At 43.3% G+C, this 5,591-nt stretch overlaps 1 protein-coding gene across 1 annotated transcript in view; it reads right to left on the bottom strand.

The window, feature by feature from the left end:
• Window positions 1-5,490, bottom strand: part of CACHD1 (cache domain containing 1) — a 68,060-nt gene extending 62,570 nt beyond the window's left edge. Inside the window, exons 1-2 of the mRNA XM_009069676.1 lie at window positions 5,455-5,490; window positions 3,672-3,734 (exon numbers count right to left, since the gene is read on the bottom strand). The gene's annotated coding sequence lies outside the window, so the exon portion shown is untranslated. The remainder of the gene's footprint in view (window positions 1-3,671; window positions 3,735-5,454) is intronic.
• Window positions 5,491-5,591: the final 101 nt, after the last annotated feature.

Here is a 5,591-nt window from a genome sequence, read left to right as displayed (position 1 = left end):
TCTGGATGACACTGAAAATATACTCAATCAGGATATAGGAAACTACTTTCTAATGTGCGTTCCTTCAGAGATCAGCACTCATTTGTGGTTTTTCAGGAACTTTGGCAAAGCTTCCCAAGAGTTACTCCAAGGAAGATGTCAAACACAGAATCACAGAATATTCAGAGCTGGAAGGGACCCACAAGGATCATCAAGTCCAACTTTTGGCTCTGCACAGGACATCCCTGAGAATCACACCAACTGCACAGCAGAAAATAGACAAAGGGCCACAATTCCTGAACCACCCTGGAAGTACATTAAGCACAGGATGCATCACCTTTTACCAAGAGGCTCACAATTCATTAATGAAAAGTTCACCACTTTTCACAGTCAGGGAAGATGTTGTGCTCAACAGCAAAATGTAGGTTTTTCAGCACACTGCTGCATTTCCTCTCCAAAGGGCTCATGAGCTCTTTGCCCAATCCAAAACCAACCAAACAGAAAATCCAACCCAACCCAAGGCAGAGACATCAGGACCCTGTTTGTACTGAAAACATTGCTCAGAGAATGATTCTTGGTCTCTCCATGGTTGCTGTGCTGTTTTTGCTGTAGTCTGGAGCTGGAAAGGACTCTTTTGTTAGGAACTGGAGTGATAGGACAAGGAGTAATAGGGATAAGTTGAAAGGGGAAATTTTGATTAGATATTAGGCAGAAGCTTTTTCCTGTGAGGATGGTAAGACAATGGCACAGGTTGCCCAGGGAGGCTGTGGTTGCCCCAACCCTGGCAGTGTTCACAGTCAGGTTGGATAAAGCCTTGAGCAACCTGCTCTGGTGGGAGGTGTCCCTGCCCAGGGCAGGAGGTTGGGGCTGGATGATCTCGAAGGTCCATTCCAATGCCTTGACATACTAGGATGCTATGAATCTCTCTCTGCAGAGATTTTGGTGCTGCTTTCCTCCAACTTCTCTGCTGGAGTTAGGCATAACAAGCTGGTAAATATGCTCCTGCTCAAGACCATTTCACCATCCTCTCTCCTCCATGGAGCTGAGTTTCCAACCCTCCACCCCACAGAAACCACATGTCTGGCAGGACACTGAACACACACTTGACTTCTTTGGAAACAGCTTATATAGATTTTCCCCTAATAAAACTACTCCTCTTCCACTTTAGTTATATCACTAGCTCACACTACTACATTTTCAAATCATATGTGAGTTCTCTGATATTGAAATAATTTGCAGGAAAAAAATACCAAGTTATTTTTTGCAATAGCCACATGATTTCTAATAACCTATTCAAAGCAAAAGGGTATTTTCTCTTAGGTACAATAGTAATTCTATGACTGCAGACCTTAAACATGGAACCAGCTCAATGTCAAAAGGTAAACTGCTCCTTGTGTGGCATAAAGAAAGCCAAGGGTATTAAACAGTTAGGCCCGAAGGCCAACAGCTGTAGTTTTTCACTTTCTCAACAAACTGAAAGTCATTATTTACATGGTTTGGTACAAAAACCACCCCCACCCCCACAACAATTCCATGGTCTGCCAGGAAAAACTCCCAGCTGACACCAAACCCTCATTAATTGCCTTTGGATATCAGTTGCTAAGAAAATGTTAATGAATGACAAAAACAGGAATGAGAGACAAGGATTTCATTTGCCTATATTTGTTTGCCTTTGCTCAAGACAATCCCATTGCATGTCCTACTCTTACTCATAAAACTCAGGTTATATTGCTAGTGATTCATTAAGGCTGAAAGATCTGGTTATTAATGAAACAGAAGTGCTCAATTATTCTTCTATCCATTTCACTGTTGAGCTTTTAACCACAGTAATTATGCTTCACCAGGGCCTCGTTTTTCTTCTCTGACAGCTCTGAATTCATCACACTACCTACAGTGTTTAGACAGCTATTTATATCTACTTAGGGTGAACATGTACAGCTGTGTTGGGAAACGAGCAGAGCTTTTTCCTAAGTGGAGAATCCATAGTCAGGACTTCAAAGAAGTTTTAATCCAGCTTCTTGGTTTCCCAAAAACACTTTTGACTTTACAAAGCCATCTGATATGTATAATCTAGCCCACATGGCCCTTCTGTGGTGCACAGACCACCCAGAATCACTCCAGGAAAACACTGCCCTACACAACACAAAGCCAGAGAACACTTCTTTAAAGATGTTGGAGGGTTTGGGATTTAAACTTTTCAAGTCAGGTGACAATTACACTCTCATGGTCCCTTTGCATGCAAGCACCCACCTGTACATGATTACAGGGAAGCCAAAGCCTCCAGAGGGCAATGAGAGAGGGGCTGGAGCACAAATGTGATGAAGAACAACTGAGGAAGCTCAGCCTGGAGAAAGGAGACTCAGGGGGACCTTGCTCACTCTCTACAGCTCCCTGCCAGGACATGCAGCCAGGTGGGGTCAGGCTCTGCTCCCAGGGAACAAGGGACAGCACAAGAGGAAACAGCCTCAGGTTGCACCAGGGGAGGTTTGGATTGGATACCAGGGAAAATTTCTTCCCCCAAAGGGCTGTCCAGCCCTGGGACAGCTGGAGTCACCATCCCTGGAGGGATTTAACAACTGTGTGGATGTGTCACTTGGGAACATGGTGGCCTTGGTAGTGCTTGGAGAACAGTTGGACTCGATGATCTTAAAGGTCCTTCCCAACCTAAAAAAATCCCATGATTCTAAGACTCACCATCCCATTTGATCCAGCTCTGCTTTGACTTTTTCCTTGGGAGAAAAAAGCCCCAACAACCTGGAAATTATACCATTTACACTAAACACAAAGTGTTCATTTGTTGCTGTATCACATGCCCAGTTTTAATGCACATAAGCACACAAAGCACTGATCTGCCCTTGGAAACCAGCAGCACAGTTCAGGCACAATCAGGCTACCTGCACAACTGAAGAGCAATTCCCTTTTCCCCAGGGAAAGCTTCACTCTAAGGCACTTTTGTTTTTACTGAACATTAAAACTGGTTTGATAGGGGTCTAGGAAGGTCAGGTTACTCGCTGAAGGTTGTGGGCCCATGCTTATGCTGGAAGGAAAAGCTGATTCTTTGTTCCAGGCTGCCCAAAACCCATCGCCTTTACCACAGAGGTGCAGTTGTGAGCACAGAGAATTAGTACCTTAATTTCTTAAAGACGAAAACATGATCTATTTAATCTGTTTTGAAATGGATACAAAATTAACTTAGAGAATACAGGCATCTATTAAAATGCAAACAGGCATGAGGTGTATTATCTCAAAGATAAACTGAGGAGTTATACGTTATAACCTTTCCCCCATGTCCCCCAAAAATGACAAATCTCCTCAACCACAACTGTTCTGCACAAGGCTGTAGCTGTCCCATATTTCCACAAATTTACACCATTTCCGCACTCATAACAATATTAGTGGGTTTGCTTTGAATTAAAGCAATTTTAAGAGAGGCACTTCCAGCATGAAAACCAGTCAATTAATGGGAGGTGCTACACAAGGGCTCTTTGGTTTCCAGCATAAAGCAGGTGGAAAACCTTCTCATGGCAATGCAGAACTCTGAAATGCATAATCAGCCCAAAAACTCCATTGATGTCCTATTCCATTGGCTGTTATCTGATGTGCTGGATGTTAGGGAGGGAGACACAAATCTAGACTGACTCTGCCCTGGGTGACACTGCCCAGTGTGGGGTGGGAAGGGCCTTTGGACTCACTTGTTGAACTTCACTTTCTCCATTTGATATCTTCTCTGTGTACACAAAGGAGTTGAATATCCTCTGCAAGAAAAAACAGAAAGGATGTGTAAGAGACTTCTTGTTATAAACATCACATTAAAGCAGCTCCAAAAGGCAGGTGGGTGAGGAAAGCAGGTCAGAAAAGGACCCGGGGAGGCTCTCATGCCAAGAGGAATCATATCTGTTTGTGGATCTGCGTGCCGAGGGTGATTTTGGTTTTGAAGGCAAAGACATAACAGGGTTTTGTTCAAAACATCTGCTGACTTACCAAACTGACGTAAGGTGTTAAGTCAGTGTTCCACATTACAAAGCTACTGCCATGCAAACTATGATCCTTCCCTTGCTAAACATTTAGCCCAGCATTGCTATTTTTAAAGGTACTTGTTTCCAGCTAGCACAGGAGAAGTTGTGATCTAAATTTACACATATTTGGTACCTGGAAAGGAATGAGATCCAGTTTTGAACACAATCTGATGGACCTCACTAATGGCAAAATCCGGACAGATCAGGAGATAGAAGTGAGAGCTGTGCCCTCCCCTGGGGAAGCTTCCCATCTGTTCCCAGAGGGACAGGGGTGCCTCCACAGGTGACAACCACACTCCCATTCCTGTTATGTGGAGGTAAAGCACTCAACACCTTGTTAATATTCTGCTTCCAAACTGAGAAGCAAAATTGGAAAGACTTGGGATTACACTTTCAGCATACCTGAAAAGTTTGCACCTAAGTTTCTCTTCCAAGATTCCTCATTTCCAAGGGCAGCTTTTCCCCTTAGGGACAGTGGGGCCATCCCCACTGGAAAACCTGCAAGTGTCCCTAAAATATTCCTTTCCTATCTGTCTTAATAACAGTCTGTGTTGGCTGCATAATGCAATGGAGGTTTAAGAGAACTAAATCACGCAGAACAAGAAGGGTGTTGGTTACTCACTACCAATAAATGCAATAGTAATGTGTTAAGGTTATTTAGGCTGTTGGACATGCCCTGCCAGCCTCAAGGGGAGCTGGGATTTCACTGATGGAATGGATTCCACATCTAGCAGTGTTAAGTCAAACACATGACATTACATCTTGGCCACATCTGGCAAAGGACAGTGATTCACAAAGACTCTCCCTTAGCTGTGAGATGACTAATACTTGTGGTTACAGCACACAATTAGCCAGAGTTAGCTCTCCAAATTATTAGCAATTACTACAATTGCTAAAGAAGTCTAAATTTTAGCCAACTCCACTGTAGTCATTGGTCCATGACCCCAAGAGTGTTTTTTATGCAGCTTCAGCTGATTTCCTCCTAGTAAGCAATAATTGGCCAAAACAGTCTGGAAGATCCTTTGCTGTGCTCAGCTCCACTTACCGTCCTCACTTTCCCTTATCCCTCTCCCTCCTGAGGACTTGAGGAATTTAAAAAATGTGAACTCTTAATTTTGAAGAAGCATTTGGAAGGGCAGCAATAAATCTCCTCAGTTTACAAGTCTCAGAGAGGCTCGAAGAGGGGGCAGAAGAGAGTGGGGGGGAAAAAAGGCGTCTACTCTTAAAAGCTGCCACTACATTGAGACTTCCTCTTCATCCAGACCTTTGTTTAAAGTTCTGCTTGGGTACTTTAACTACAAACACGTTGGCTTTTTTTTTTATCCCCTCATGAGATGAAAAGATAATTTAAACATCAGAAGAAACTACATTAAAGCATGTCATTTTGATGCAAAATGTTTTAAATGAATTGAATTTTTTCTCTCCACGCAGCGTTTAGTCTCCAGACATCAAAAGGAACAAGGAGGAAATAGACTGTCAGCTCCTGAGAATGGAGCTTTCTGTCCTGAACACAAAGCTGACCCTTTCCTCCTCCCCTTTCACACGTAGCTGTGTTTATGAACTCGCAAAATAATGCCAGAGAACATTATCCATGGT

The sequence above is a fragment of the Acanthisitta chloris genome, unplaced genomic scaffold, assembly GCF_000695815.1.
Source record: "Acanthisitta chloris isolate BGI_N310 unplaced genomic scaffold, ASM69581v1 scaffold12302, whole genome shotgun sequence".
Lineage (NCBI taxonomy): Eukaryota > Metazoa > Chordata > Aves > Passeriformes > Acanthisittidae > Acanthisitta > Acanthisitta chloris.
This window is presented reverse-complemented; position numbering and strand designations above follow the sequence as displayed.